The following is a 16,836-nucleotide window of genomic DNA, read 5'->3' as shown; positions in this document are numbered from 1 at the left end:
TTAGGGGCTAAAGGGTCGCCGCACTTCATTCCATTATTCAAAATATCCATTTCATTATTCAAAATTGGCAATTTCTTGATTTTCACGCGTATTTCGGCATTTAGGTCTTCTAATATTGGTTGATGAACATATTGATTATAAGCATGTTGTTCGTCTTGTAATCAGCTTTCGAATGAGGTATAATGTTTATCTATAATTAGGGGCTAAAGTGTCGCTGCACTCCATTCCATTGATCAAAATATCCATTTCATTATTCAAAATTGGCTGTTTCTTAATTTTCACGCGGATTTTGGCATTTAGGTCTTCTAATATTCGTTGCGGAACATATTGACTATATACATTTTGTTTGTCTTGTAATCAGCTTTCGAATGAGGTATAAGGTTTATCTTTAATTAGGGGCTAAAGGGTCGCCGCACTCCATTCCATTATTCAAAATATCCATTTCATTATTCAAAATTGGCTGTTTCTTAATCTTCACGCGTATTTTGGCAATCAGGTCTTCTAATATTTGTTGCGGAACATATTGACTATATACATTTTGTTCGTCTTGTAATCAGCTATCGAATGAGGTATAAGGTTTATCTATAATTGGGGGCTAAAGGGTCGCCGCACTCCATTCCATTATTCCAAATATCCATTTCATTATTCAAAATTGGCTAATTCTTAATTTTCACGCGTATTTTGGCATTTAGGTCTTCTAATATTCGTTGCGGAACCTTTCATAGCTGACTATGCGGTATGGGCTTTGTTCATTTTGTTCATTGTTGAAGGTTGTACGGTGAGCTATAGTTGTTAATGTCTCTGTCATTGTGGTCTTTCTGGGTATTTGTCTCATTGGCAATCATACCACATCTTCTTTTTTTATATTTCCTCATTTTTATGCATATTGTGGCATTTAGGTCCTCCGTAAACCGTCTTATTGTCATTTCGAATCAAAATATAGCTATTGTGTCACAGTCAATTTTTTCTATATTGTTTTCACTATTCACCGCTACAATTTGAATAATGAAACATAAACCATTTCATTATTCATTATTCATTTTTCAATATTGAATAGTGAATAGTGAACTATTTCATTATTCATTATTGAATAATGAATAATGAACTATGAATAATGGAAGTACTTCAGCGCGGTTGTCCTGGTCTCGGAGCAAAATATATAGATACATTGTAAGACTTTTAGTATTTACATGTATGAACAATATCAAAAGACATATGTAGGATGATGAAAAAAATAATGTAATCCACAAAGTCAAGTGTGTGGCTATTGTTAGTTTAAAACTATTTATTAATAGTGGATTGGAAATTTTCTCACCGGAACGGTGATCGAACCAGGAACTTATGTTATCGTATAGTCCGATGCACTAACCTATGTTACTTTTGTATAATGAGGATCAATGGTCTAGTTCCTCGTTGAAGACCCTCCAGCTCCTTTCAAGATGCAGAACAGGTATAAAAGCCCTGTTCATTAATCATTTGTATTTTTTCTATATATTGTGTGCGATTTTGTCCCGTGTAAATTTACTCCACATCTATTTATTTTCTTTTTCGGAACTGGACACGGCTCAATGCTAGTTTAGACCTCCAATGTTAAAGGTCATATGGTTTTTTTTAAATTATTTGATGCCGTGGGATTGGGATTTTTTTGCTTTAATGTAAACCATGTCAGGTTTTTAACTTGTAGTTACAGCAAATATAGCCAGTTTTGTGTTCTGTAATATACTGTAACAGTTTAATTTTACTTGTCCGGTCGCATCGGAACGTCTCAAAACATCTTCCGAACAATATCTGGACATCGGTGTCGTGGGCATGTACAATTGCTAAACCACACATGAACGTTCTTTACTCTTCGTAGATCTATTTCAACTTGAAGTCTTTTTGAGCCTACGACAAGCAGAATATGATATTTTATACCATTAAATATTGAAGCCATAGTCATGAAGATCGATTACTTGATTGAGTGTTCCGTTAACGTAGCCGCAGAACAAAAACGCGAGAGCTACTTTTGAATATTTCTACAATTTTAAGTAGGTTTCCACTCACAAACACAATAATATTTTCAACATTTATTAAAATATTTTTTATGTTGTTTTAAAATATCAATTTGACTTGAATTTGGGATCCCGCTAACATGTTTAAACCCGCCACATTCAAAATGTATGTGCCTGTCCCAAGTCAGGTGCCTGTAATTCAGTGGTTGTCGTTTGTTTATGTGTTACATTTTTGTTTTTCGTTCAATTTTTGTGCATAAATTAGGCCGTTAGTTTTCTTGTTTGAATTGTTTTACATTGTCATTTCGGGGCCTTTTATATCTGACTATGCGGTATGGGCTTTGTTCATTGTTGAAGGCCGTACGATGACCTATAGTTGATAACTTCTGTGTTATGTTGGTCTCTTGTGGAGAGTTGTCTTATTGACAATCATACCACATCTTCTTTTTTATATTTATATGAGTATATTAAATAAACATGTATATACCAAGCTAAGTCAGTTTATATCTTGTTTTTCGTCTGACTATACAAAAGGCGAGGAGAGCTTCTTTGATAGATCAGGTTGACTGATAAGCTTACTATATAAAGTAATAGGACAATGCATGGCATGAAGACATCACCAAATCACCGTATGCAATACTCAAAAAGACATCCAGAGCTTACCATATAGTCATCAACTACCCACCAAAAGGCCGTGAGCTTTGGTTGGCTCTTAACTCAAATCCAAGAGCACAGCAAAATGTCAAAATATTCTATTCAAACTGGGTGACCTGGGAGAAAAACATTGAAATTTTCCAAAGAAACACACACACCCCTCAACTTTTAATAAGGAGATTTGGTATTAATGCAAATGAGTCAACTATCCAACAAAGTTCAATTGTAGTGGATGTAAGCAATTACAGATAGGCAACCATATAATCTTCAACAATGAGAAAAAAACATACGGTATTGTCGGCTACAATAGTCCATGAATTGAAAAATATGAAACAGTTCAATTGAGAAAAATAACAGCCTATCTTAAAACAACATGAATTACGAAAAACACATATAAAAGACATCAACACACGAAAACCATTGAACTACATGCTCCTGAGTTGGAGCAGGCACATGCAATATATTGTGGCGTTTAACATGTTTGTAAACAGCCGGGACAGTTTTGTTACAGCACAGCATAAGAACTAGCTATACAAATCAGTGGAAAAGGGCTTAACGTATGAGATCGATACAAAACAGAAGGGAAAAAAAGGTCTAACAAAAACACATACCGAATGTGGCAGGGTATTTTGACCTCGTTTTCAAACAATCAAAGTACTGAAGTACTGAACATCGAATGACTGCAAGTTCTTTTGGATTGTCACAAGCATTTGTCTCAGAAAAAAAATCACATCTCTATACTTGAAAGTGAAGTTAATGTACTGATAATTTTTTTTGAAACTCAGTACACATATTCTATATCATATCATCTTTTTAATTTCAATGCCAAATATAGAGTTCTGACCCTCAATTCCACGGTCCACTAGACATGGAAAATGATAGTGCGAGTTGGGCATTTATGTGGTATGGACACATTCTTATTCAAATCCTTTATTGAAGAAGTCAGTAAATTTACTACAGATAACACTACATTTGTAAATCAGACGAACTAATCTAATCAAAATGTATATCTCTGATTTCGTAATACTTATGTGTATGAGAAAATTAATATATATATTAATTTTAATAAGATTGTTGAACGAACGCGTTCAATCTTAGGATTTTATTCTTGTCAATTTTTCCGACCGAGCAGAGCGAGTCGAAAACAATTAAATAGACGTCTTTCAAGCCAAAGTTAATATGTTTGCTATACACACATATGATTTTATTAAACTTGGTTATCAATTGTTAATCAAAAATACAGTCCTAGATAATAAAAAATCATGAAATATTTGGTCTAGTAATAAAAAAAATCACACAAAACACAGTAGTTGTCGTTTGTTGATGTCGTTCTCGCTTCTCGTTTTTTAGCTCACCTGGCCCGAAGTGTCAAGTGAGCTTTTCTTATATCTTGGCGTCCGTCGTCCGTCGTCGTAACTTTTACAAAAATCTTCTTCTCTGAAACTACTGAGCCAAATTCAACCAAACTTAGCCACCATCACCATTGGGATATCTAGTATAACAAATGTGTCCGGTGACCTTGCCAACTAACCAAGATGGTCGCCATGGATAAAAATAGAACATAGGAGTAAAATGAAGATTTTGGCTTATATCTCAGAAATCAAAGCATTAAGAGCAATTCTGACATGGGGTAAAATTGTTAATTAGGTCATTATCTATCTGCCCTGAAATTTTCAGATGAATCAGACAACCTGTTGTTATGTTGCTGTCCCTGAATTGGTAATTTTAAGAAAATTTTGCAGCTTTTGGTTATTTTCTTGAATATTATTATAGATAGAGATTAACTGTAAACATCAATAATGTACAGCAAAGTAAGAACTACAAATAAGTCAACATGACGAAAATGGTCAATTGACCCGTTAAGGAGTAATTGCCCCTTATAGTCAATTTTTAATAATTTTCATAAAATTGTACATTTTTACAAAATATTTTCCACTGAAACTACTACTAGGCTAAGTTCATTATAGATAGAGATAATTGTAAGCATCAACAATGTTTTGTAGAGTAAGATCTACGAACACATCACCATCACCAAAAACACATAGACCAAGGTGAGCGACACAGGCTCTTTAGAGCCTCTGGTTATATATAGAGTTTAGACCTTTGGTTTTCCCGTTTGAATGGTTTTACACTAGTCATTTTGGAGGATCCTTATAACTTGATATTCGGTGGGAGCCAAGGATTCGTGTTGAAGAGAGTACTTTAACCTATAATAGTTTCCTTCTACACACTGTGACTTGGATGGAGAGTTGTCTCATTGGCACTCATACCATGCACATCTTCTTATATCTATATAATTATTCTTTCGATATTTTTGATTGGGGTCTGGAGCTGGCATGTCAGTTACTGCTAGTAGTTCTTTGTTAATTTATGAATCATATCCGTTTTGTGTAGTTTCTTTTGTTTACTATTTTGTCATCGGACTCGGATTTCTTTTAAACTGAGTTTCTCTGTGCGTATTGTTTATTCTACATGAGCTAGATATAATTGCATAGCGGGAGGGTTGAGATCTAACAAAGCATGTTTAGCCCCGCCGTATTTTTGCGCCTGTCCCAAGACAGTAGACTCTGATCTTTGTTAGTTTTTATGTTTTTTTTTGTCTAAGTTAAGTGTGACGTCCATTTTCACATTACTAGCATACATTTTTATTTAGAGACCAGCTGAAGCCCGCCTCTGGTTGCGGGATTTTCTCGTTGTGTTGAAGACTCATTGGTGGCCTTCGGCTGTGCTCTCTGGTTAGGCTGACTGTTGTTTCTTTGACACATTTTTATTTCCATTCTCAATTTTATTGATTGATCAATTGATTGATTGATTGATTCATTCATTGATCTTTTACTACAAGCAAAAGTCATGATCATTTGAGAATCCTTTTTTTGTATTGTAGTGTTAATTTCACCAATGAAACTCGACATTAATGTTTGTCTTAATATTAAATTTCTTTGTAAACTCTAAAATTACCGTCTGATTATAATAAGACACGCAAGAATAAAAAAAGATATTTGGCCTTCAACGTCTCAACCTTTTTTAATGTGAGTAACTTCATTCTTCACTTAGAATTCGATTTTGATATTGTTTTTGCAAGTTTCAATAATAGATTTCCGGTAATTGTTCTGCATAAAACCCTATGGGAAAGCATATAAAGTAAATTTTCCAAACGTTTATTGGAACCTAATGATTTGGAAAGGTGTTGCAACCTGTAATGTAAAAAAGTTACAGCCGATTGCACGGAGTGTGTAGGCAAAGGTAGCATATCCTTGGTTAGCTTGCTTGAATTATAAGGTTAGGTAAACTACCCTCCTTTAAGAGTAGACTAGTTCTACAAATAACCAATCAATCTGTCTGTAGGACTAGGCTCCTTCTACAGGAGGGTGGTATACCTTACCTAGTTACTTCATAGTTCAGCTAACAAACAAGCGATCCAAAGATATTACCTTTGTCTACACACTCAATGTAATCGGCTGTAATGAAAATGCGGAGTTTGTGAGACCAGTCTCAAGCAACCAGTCGGTAGAAGTCAGTTTTCAAATATATAAAAACAAATATTGCATAAGACTCAAACTAAAATGTTTTTATTGATATATAACCACTATATCATGAGTTTTTAAAATATAATTAAGCAGTCAAAGACACTTTTCAATGAATTTTAAAATTTCATTTCTGGTTTATTTAAGAATTGAAAGCTTTTTTTTTTTTGTTACTTCATTGAGGTGTAAAGCGATGACTAAAATACATTGTGTATGAAAAGTGGGAGCGCTTCATTCTGAAAATGTACGCACGGTCAACGCTTTTACAACCCTATGAAGTTACAAAAAGAAGCATTCAATATTTATAATTACATGTTTTAGCTAGGATCATGAAAACACGATTTTTATCAAGTTTTTATTAAATTCACGATTGCACTTTATTGTGGAATTCGTGTCGTCCTGAATAATGATTTTCGTTGTGTAATGTAACATAAGGTGTGCAGTTAGCCAATCAGAATAACGAATTATAATGAAATGTACATCTTATGTTATTATTAGTTATACTCGTGCTTTAACTTTTTTTTGCTACACAAAACTGTTTTTACAAAACATTCTACCTCTGAACTAGTGGATTTCGCTTAAATATGACTGGACAAAAGGTTTATTTTTTGTATTCAAAGTATGGTGGGCAAGTAAATTTTTTATTAGCTTAAAAAAGATTGATCCGTGCTATAAATTAACTTGTAATTTTGATCAAGTATGCCCTAGATCTCTAGCTTACGTTCTCACCTAGAGCAGATAAAAGTATTGCCGCAGAATTTTTTTATTAACTGTCTGGTAAGGGTTTTTGTAGGGTATACGACCTCAACTTTAGACCTACTTTAGAAGAAAAAAACTAAGCAGAACAACACCCTGAATTTTTCTACTGTAGACCCCAGCTACCCAGCTTCCCTTTGCCCCTAGTGAGGACAATTTTTATTACATTTTCGGTAAGGTTGGGGTTCGGTGATCGACCCCAACTTTGGACCTATCTTTGAAAAAAAATAAGCTAAACAGCAACCTTGATTTTTTTCTCCAGTAGACATCAACTACCAAGCTCCCCTTTACACATTGTTCGGACAGAAGTATTTCCGTAGACATTTGTTTATTAACTTTTATGTATGATGGGGTAGGATGGGTAACTGAGTTCCACTTGAAAAAAATTTACAGGGACTCCAATGTGGTGTGGTCTATGCCGAACAATTACCGGAAATCTATGGTAGTTTGCAAAATAATAGTCTTTTTTTATAATGTGATATGCAAAATGTTGGTAAATAATGAAAGCATGCTTCTTAATTAATAGACATAGAAATAAAGAGAAACCGTATGATTACCAATAGCAATCTCCCAGAGACAAACTAACGATCATTAAGGCAATTAGTATAATGGTCTGGATTCGGGGTTCTTAATTTCTGTATTCTTTGATATTTTATGCCATATTTCTCTATTTTTTATACTTTTTGACAATTATTCTTTTATCATAACATTTTAACACCATTATTCTAGCTATTTTATTTATTTCTTGGTCCATTGTCTCTATTATTTATATTTTTTGTCCACTATTCTCAATTCCATAATCCCCCATCAACGATCTCTAGTTAATGTCACCTTATAGTCTTCACAAATAAGCAAAATTAATACCTTATAGGCTCCTAATGACACACCAATTTAATATCCTAGTTTGAATTGTGAAATTGCGGAAATTTTGAAAATTTGATCAAGCAAAATACATTATCGTCCTCGTAGTTCGTAAAATACTGGCAGATGGATCTTGGTCATCAATTCTAATAATCTTGGATCGACCTTTCTAAATTTAAAAGTAATAAAGTTCACGCATCCATATTGTTTAGATTGATAAAGACTTTTGCATCCGTCGACATTATCTTCGATTAAAGTAGTATTGATCTGACAACCGCTGTGCTATACTTTAACGACCTTTAAATGAATGACAAATGACAACATTGTAATTTTTTGAATGACAATTAAACTGTGTTGGAAAGATAATATAAATACACTTTCGTTTTTTGTTTTTTGTTTTTGTGAAATGAAAAATGAAAAATGAAAACACTTTCATTTTTCGATTTTAGTTTTTGAGAAATCAAAATTGAAAAATGAAAATACTTTTGTTTTTCATTTTGGTTTTTAAGAAATCAAAAACGAAAAATGAAAACACTCTCGTTTTTCGTTTTGGTTTTTAAGAAATTAAAAACGAAAAATGAAAACACTTTCGTTTTTCATTTTGGTTTTTATGAAATCAAAAACGATTTAATGAAAACACTTTCGTTTTTTGTTTTTTGTTTTTGATATTTCAAAACGAAAAACGAATGGACGCAGATATACACGGACTGTGTTCCCAGTGCCCAACTGTAACATTTAGATTTAGGTTCGTGTTGTTTATTCTTTAGTTTTCTATGTTGTGTCATGTGTACTATTGTTTTTCTGTTTGTCTTTTTCATTTTTAGCCATGGCGTTGTCAGTTTGTTTTGGATTTGCGAGTTTGACTGTCCCTTTGGTGTCTTTCGTCCCTCTTTTAGAAGTAACAGTGAAAACTGACCAACTCGCAGTAAACCGCATCGGTCGCATGCAACTTTAAACGTTTTGTTTTCTTTTTAATCGATTGTATGACGATAATATATTGCCTTTTATGATTTATATCAGTTCCAAGAAATAACACGGAAGGAATACTTAATGTATAGCGTAGCAATGAACGTTGTGCTAGGCGCGCTTCAGCTGGCCCCATGACAAAAAAGTGTACAGGTTCAGTGATTATAGATGTCATACTAAACTTCGAAATATAACAATGAACTAAAATTAAAATCATACAAGACTTAAAAGGACAGAGGCTCCTGAATGGGGACAGGCGCACAAATGCGACGGGGTTAAATGTGTTTCGTGAGATCACAACCCTCCTCTATACCGCTAGCCAATAAAGAATGAAAAACACACAGTAATACGAACAGTAAAACGCACTTGAAAAGAAATGCAAGTCCTATGTCAAAATAGGAAACAAACGAAACTAATCAAAATGACAATGATAATAAATTAACAAAGAACTACTATACATAAAGCTAGCAGTTACTGCCATACGCCAGCTCCAGACCTCAATTCATGAAACTGATTGAAAGGTTATGTCTTCATTATGCACACTCTCTCCCTGTTGTATTTATTGCTAACTTATTTCGGAACATTCATGAAGTATGCGTCACTGGCAACAAAAAATCGATAATTTAGAATAGGTTGTTTACGTACAAATTACGAAGTACGTCTTGTTTTGAAATGAATTCTCTTCTTTTGAGAAATATTTATTTTGTCATCCAATTTTTCACCCCTTACACCTATCTGTCTGTCGTTTTATTTCATACATTAACTTTTAAGTATCAGTATGTTTTCAATTCATATTGTTTCGTTTAGTTCCGCTTTTATTTCGTTTCGCTTTTTACAGGTACCCCTCTTTTTGCCCCTTTTCTATTTTTGATATTTTAATCAAATATTTAAAAAACAAACTTTCAAAAAGTGAAATAATCAAAAATGCACGTAAGGTTTAATATTTTAGAAGTTTGATCAAAATCCTAAACTATCAAATTTAAAAACAATATTTAGAATTTTAATATTTGAATAATTTGGTTAAAATTTCAAAATTTCAAAACTTTTACACCATTTGAAATTTTGATATTTTAAAACTTTGATCAAAATTCCAAAAATCTAAAGGATCAACCAACAGCTGGCCACTTGAAAAAATAATTTTACTGGAAAAGGTTTTTTTTGTACTACCTAGTTGTGTTTTAACTAGAAATAAACAAGAAATGTTGATTCTATCGTAAATTCTTTATTGGTGCTATGGACAAGACTTTCCCTAGCAACCATGACAAAAAATAAACTTGAAACTGACATTTTAAATATGGTTAAAATCAGGTTTTAATGCAATCCAGATTAAATACAAAACTTTATTGAAGACAAACATTATATCCTTAATAAAAAAAAAAAAGGATACTTTGCAATATGTGATATCTTATTTGAGTATGCATGGCGCAAAGTTTGGTCTTAAAGTTTATGTCAAATTTAGCCAAAATTGGTCAAGTTTGGACCCTCAAAACTTTTTTTTGCAGAAATGTAGACCATAAATGGCTTGAAGGTAACTAAGAGCTCACTTTGGTCAATACATCTATGAATAAAAACTTTTGGGGCATTATCACATTATTGAGGTATATGTTGTAAAAAAGGGTATACCACCCCCACCCCCCTTTTTTTAACAAAAAACATGAAATACTATCTTACATGTCTAATAACATTTTTTTTTACGCATTTATCAGCAATTCCTCAAATATAACTTCATAGAACTGATTTTTCTGATCTAATGGTATAATACTTGTATAACTTTATTACCCTGACCTGTTCCCCTGATGTATTGCTATTAAAATTTACTCTCAGGTCTCCTCCTAATTTGATATTTTTATTGACTATTGACTTAATCAAATTTCAAATACATGACTCATTGAAGTTTATTCTTCAATACTTCTTTTCCATACATGCAGTGTTTATTTCAGTCATATAATATGTATGTGTATACATGATGCAAGAAAATGAGGCCAAGGTCAGAAAACCCAAACCAAGATATACATGCATTGATACACCAAATATGGATGTTCCCCATCTTTGCATTCACTTTTGAAAAAATATTAGATTGAGATAAAAGTAACTTCTTTACAACAGAAATCTTCTAAACTTAAAACTTTTAGAATGTTTCTTAAACTGTAATCCATAGTACAAAAACACCTTACATTTATAAGTGCTATATCTATAAAGAAATACATGGTAGCTAATTTTTTACTTTGTCCACTTCAATATCAAAGTTGATGTTATTTACACATAATATTGAATGTTGTAGGTCTTATATTTGAGTATAAAATAAAATTACAATAAATTGTCTCAAAATATATCATTTTTTTTTTGTACTAGGGCCACATTTAAAAGAATGTTTGTTTCCCCTCCCCCAAGTCTACCCTTTGTAAACAGTCCAGGAAGGCAGGTTATCTTTTTTTTTTAACTGGATGTCATAGCATGGTCACATGAATAGTTTGACTTGTCCAGTCTAGGCCACATATCAGTTGTTTGTGCTCAATTTGAGTACATTTATTTAGATTATCAATCCTTTTGCTTTCAGGCCCTTTTAAAAAATGGAAATAAATTATTACTTTTGGAATAAAAATTATATATAATTTTTTGTAGAAAATATTTTTTTTACCTGGGGGCTTATTTCTGATTTTGGTGGGGTGGGGAAACAAGCATTTTTTTTTTGCCTAGTCTCAATTCAACCTTTTGTTCAATACAGGATAGGAATAGTGACCAATACTAGGAAAAGCCATGCAATCAACATGTTTTAAAACCTTATTCAAATAAAGTTTACATTTTGAGACAATAGTTAATCTATATATCAACAGTGATCCATGATGGTACAACAGATTCAAACTTAAATAACTAATCATTAAGTTTTGTCAAAATCTCTTCTCTAACACTAGACAAATGTTCTTCTATGGTGGCAGGCATGTTATCCTCAACTTTCTTCCTCGAAACTCTCGAAAAGTAACTAGCTATCTGCTGTGATGTGAGAAATTCACTCATTTTGAATCTTCTTTTGCCCTTCACTTTAGTAGTTCTCATTTCTTGTGCCACAGTTATGGGATCCTCTTTCTTTCCAGTTGTTTCTCCTATCTTAAACTTTTCATCCAAATACAGCTTTTGCTCCTTACTAAATAAAGTTGGCGGTTTTCTGGTCTTTAAGGCCCAACCCTCTGTAATATTTTCTTTAGCAACAACTGTATTAGATGACAAAGAATATGTTTTCTCAACTTTACTGGTGACTTTTGTTAAGTACATTTTTTTTGTCATGTCAAGAGTAGGCTCATTTTTCAATTTAAATTTACAGTTTCCAATCAAAAGATGGTCTTCCAAATTTTTATGTTTAATAAAACTTTTGACACACCCATCAACAGGGCAACACAGCATTCCTCCGTCATTCAAACTGTTTTCTTCATCACCAACTACATGCATAATTTGATTATCCTCTTCATCCTCACTACAATGCTCTTCCTCATTGTTACTTTCCCTTAAGCGCTGTCTGGCTTCAGAATATTTTACCTTGATATCAGTAAAAGTGATGTTTTTGGAGAAATCAACAACTTTAAGACACACTGACATTTTCTTGGAACAGTCAAAGATTTGATTCCATTTTATCAGCTTACCTGCAAAAAAACAAACAATGAAATATTCTTGATCATTAAGATACATTTTTACATACATGTACAAGTCTAAATTGAAAACAACGTTTAAACCAATCATTTTGTTGGACAAAACAGCAATTTTTATATGTGTGCATTCATAACGATTTTCTTGGTAGACATGGTAGAGGGGTCTGAATACAACACAAACAATATTATTAAATTATAAGTCTGGTGACTTTGATAACTATTCCAAAAAGCCAAAAATGTGATAAAGCATAATTCAATATTATTAATTTGTATATTTTAACCAATTTGATTTCTTTTGAAGGTAGATAGAAAAGGCGGATAGCAAACATGGCAAAGAGCATAATTTCCGGATATTATTAGAATATATCTTAAAACATAATATCTAATGAATATCATATTGTTAAAAGTTTTTAAAAAGTACATATATTTATTTATGATCGATTAATTGAAGAAATTTTTTTTAAATTCATAAGATATTCAAAGGAAACACCTCTAAAAATAAATGATATATATAACAACTTATTATTGTCTAGGAGACAAAATTAAGACAAAATCAAAGAATTGTCTACCTTACACTGACAATTTTAATACCTCAAACAAAGGCTATAATTGTGTTATATATATTTAGTACAAGATCTCTATTTAAAGGCGTTTCCTGACCTTATTAACTAGTTTTAAAATGTAGAGGTTTTTATAGATGATAGAATCAGTAAAACATAGACTCATAGTTTTTATCAACAATAGTTACCTTTTCCAATCCCATATGCTTTCAAAACTGTCAAACCAAGTTGAGAATAATTAAGAAATAATTCATGGAAGCCATAGATTTGTTGGAAATTTACACATGGCCTGGGCTGTGATATTCGAATTTTATCCTGAGCGTTAGCGAGGGATAAAATTAACGAATATCACGGCCCAGGCCATGTGTAAATTTACAACAAATCTATGGCTTCCATGAATTATTTCGATTCTAATAGGACAAATACGATCATTTAAAAAACTGAAGCCATGATGGGTATACCGTGTGTGTGGCTGTTCTATTTTACCCACTGTTCAATAAATGTAAAACAAATCTAATAAACCTGCATGAATTATTTCTTAACTAACCGCTAGAAAAAAAATGTGATTACTTTTTTTACTTCTCAGAAAACCCAACATTTGCAATTTTAAATTTACATTTTTTTATCGTAATTAGCTACCGTTAAATTCACTGTTGACATGTTGTAACCAAGGAGCCGCTATGTTGACTTGCTAATTTTACGGTAAAGGTGCGAATAATGCAATAGAACAGAAAACAAGCAACACCTACCTCAATACTTTATTTTAATGCAATTGTATCCGAGTTTAGAAGGTAAACGCAATAGAAAATCCTTCAGCTTTGACGTTTTCATTCGTCTGATGTCATGTTTTGAAATGACGTTAATGCGCCAAAATCATTACTGGAATTTCGGGGAATTTTAATTTATTTTGTCCATTTTTCCGTTCTCTAATGTGTAAATTCTTTTTGTTATGCGTCAGAATCAGAATAAATGTTCTGTAGGGTTTTATTCAATTGTAATTGTTGACACCGCGAAATCCACAACCGTTTACACATAGGTTTTACGATACATGTGGATTTACGTGGGAGGCATATTTAAACAGCCATTTGTGTACATCTTGGAGTTTGCGCTAAGTATGGATATATCGAGAATTTTATCACGGTGTTGTTTACAAAGCGAAAGAATTAAGCACGTCATATTAGAATTAAATCTACTAAATGATGCAATGAAAGGAATTGCCTTGACAGATCCTGTACGAAAAAATCCAGGCGTCTTTTACACGGATTCCAGGCGGATATTTTAGAGGGAATCCGTTTAAAGTCCACTTTTACACAAAGATTCTTTCTTACATGGATTCCAGGCGGGTTACGGGCGGAATAGAGCCGAAATATGCAAATTTATCCGCCTGTCTTAGGAGGAAAAATTTCCGTCTAATTAAAAGGAAAAATGTTTTTCTCAAAAATATATCCGCCTAAAGAGACGGAAAATATATCTGCCTAAAGAGACGGAAAATATATCCGCCTAATGAAACGGAAAATATATCCGCCTTCGAAAAAAAATCCGCCTTAGAATATGAAAAAAAATCCGCCTTAAGAATATGAAAAAATTCTGTCTTCAATGAAAGAATTTTTTCATTCCAAAGATTCAGGTTTTTACCACTGCCATGCCTTCTTGCGAAGAAAAACTAGGCCTTCATACAATAAAATGCAAAAAATGTTATCAAACTTGATCGAATTTATTTAAGCAACTACAAATTACTATACATGAATGTATAATTTTGACATTTTTAGTTCTTCACAATTTCTTCATTTTCAGTTATTAGTCATATTTTTAAGGGTTTTTCAGTGTTCTTTGAATATAAATTATTATCACAAGTTCCTGAATTTATTTCGTGCATAACTGATTTGCTCTGTAACAGCATCATTGATATGACCATCTTGCATGGATCTGTTGTGTTTTGTGCACCAAGCAGTAACATAACCTGAAAAAAAGAGGACATAAATTAAAATTACCATGCATTATTGGTTTAACTAAAAGGAATTTGACAAATTTCTCTATGTTATACAGGTAAATTGTGAGCTGCCTAAGTAGGTGGGGTTTTCCTTCATTTTGACATATTGACCTGAATTTACTATTTTTACCATATATCATTCAATATACATAGTACAACAGAAACATCTAAAACTTGAAATTATAAGATTAAACTATGAAAAATAAGATGTTAAGCATGTTTTAAAGAGTAATTATATTTTAAGAAAAAAATCCTTGTAAAATCAAGGGCAGATAATTATAATGAATTTACTATGACCTGTTTTGGGGATTTTCTCAATAAAATAAGACCTGTGGGCTGTAACCCCTGTTTTCAATTTGCTAATTTTAAAGATATATATCATGTTTATATCAAAAAAATATTACAGATGGTTTACAACTTTTGATTTTTTTCAAATTTGTTAAAAGTCCAATATGTGCAAAAGTTACTTAAAAAGCATTCATAAGGATTTCTTTCATATAAAACTACTTACTCCAAGTCTGATTGAATGTGTCCATTCTTCAGTCCTATCAGAAAACAATTTTCTTTTGTTTCACCAGTTCTGAAATATAAAAAAAATTGTCTTATTACAATTAAACAAAATAATTATTACATATACTGTGCATGAAGTGTATAGGTTATTCTTTACTTTGATTAGTACATGTAGTATTGGTCTTTTATTTTACTTTAACATCATAGGCCCGCATTTACATGTACAAAATGTTTGTCTTGCCATTTTAAAAATCTTAAATTTGATCCATAATCATGATAATTGAGTACATATGTACTAAATTTTAAAAGATAACAGTTTATGATTTTTCGGAATAGATGTCTATTATATATATTTAATTATTACAGTCATACAACAGATCTCCAATTTTGCTATCAAATAATATCATATAAAAGAGATTGTCTTAAAGATATAAGTCTTGTGTCATACACAAATACCACAGTAATTATGAACATGATGTAATTATGCAAAAAATTGAATGGTCTTATATAGTTATTTTCTTGATCCTACATGGTACTTATATATATATATGTCACAAGTTATTTGAAGGAAATAGCAGTTTCATAATATTCAAAAAGGTTGAAATACTTATATTCATAATTTCAACTTACCAGAAGATTCAATCCAAAATATATGAAAACATCAATCTTCACAAATCCAATAGTCATGTCATCAGAAGAATATATACCTCTGCACTTTTTAATGTTAATAGACTACTTTGGCTCTTTTTAGTCCACAACTCTACATCCATGGTAAAATTCATATTTTGGTCAAGATAAATATTTAAGACATCTTTTCTTGTAATGTCTGCAAGTTCAAATTTTGAATCTGACCTGAGTGTTGGGGTTATTTTGGGAGTTGTTTGATTCCTTGAAATGTTTCCCTAATCATTATACTATTAATTACCTAAATCTTAAATATTTGATTTATAATAATAAATAAATAATATTCACCAATTTTTATCTATTATTTTTATATTTTGGACTGTAGCAATTTAAGAGAAATGTACAAAGCAATGTGGTCTCCTTCACAAGGCCCCAACTCTTGAGTGTGTACATATCATTTCCTGTCCATTTCACAGAGGAAAATGGAAAACAGATGGGGGACCTACATAACATTTCTATCACTAACTGATAAGAAAGAGACTGCATGGAAATACTATTTGTGTATTATCATGATTATTACTTAATTAAATAGAGATACACTTAATAATTAATTGTACTTGAAAATAAATTAATTTAACCTGCAATTCCTATGTTGGAAAATTCAAAAACAAGTTATTGTTATCACTGTTAGTGAAATAAGTATATATATTCTAGTCACTTTTTATATGTTTAAATGTATATAAATAGCAACACATAACA

At 31.8% G+C, this 16,836-nt stretch overlaps 2 long non-coding RNA genes across 2 annotated transcripts in view; one reads left to right on the top strand and one right to left on the bottom strand.

The window, feature by feature from the left end:
- Positions 1–16,836, top strand: part of LOC143054702 (uncharacterized) — a 107,171-nt gene that overhangs the window by 21,378 nt on the left and 68,957 nt on the right. The gene's annotated exons all lie outside the window — the stretch shown is intronic.
- On the bottom strand, positions 14,685–16,483 carry LOC143053553 (uncharacterized). The gene is made up of 3 exons (XR_012971400.1): positions 16,084–16,483; positions 15,455–15,523; positions 14,685–14,913 (listed from the first exon to the last, which is right to left on the bottom strand). It is a non-coding gene; the product is annotated as an uncharacterized LOC143053553 (long non-coding RNA).

The sequence above is a fragment of the Mytilus galloprovincialis genome, chromosome 12 (assembly GCF_965363235.1).
Source record: "Mytilus galloprovincialis chromosome 12, xbMytGall1.hap1.1, whole genome shotgun sequence".
Taxonomy (NCBI): domain Eukaryota; kingdom Metazoa; phylum Mollusca; class Bivalvia; order Mytilida; family Mytilidae; genus Mytilus; species Mytilus galloprovincialis.
Note: the sequence above shows the minus strand (reverse complement) of the source record. Positions and strands in the feature narration are given on the sequence as shown.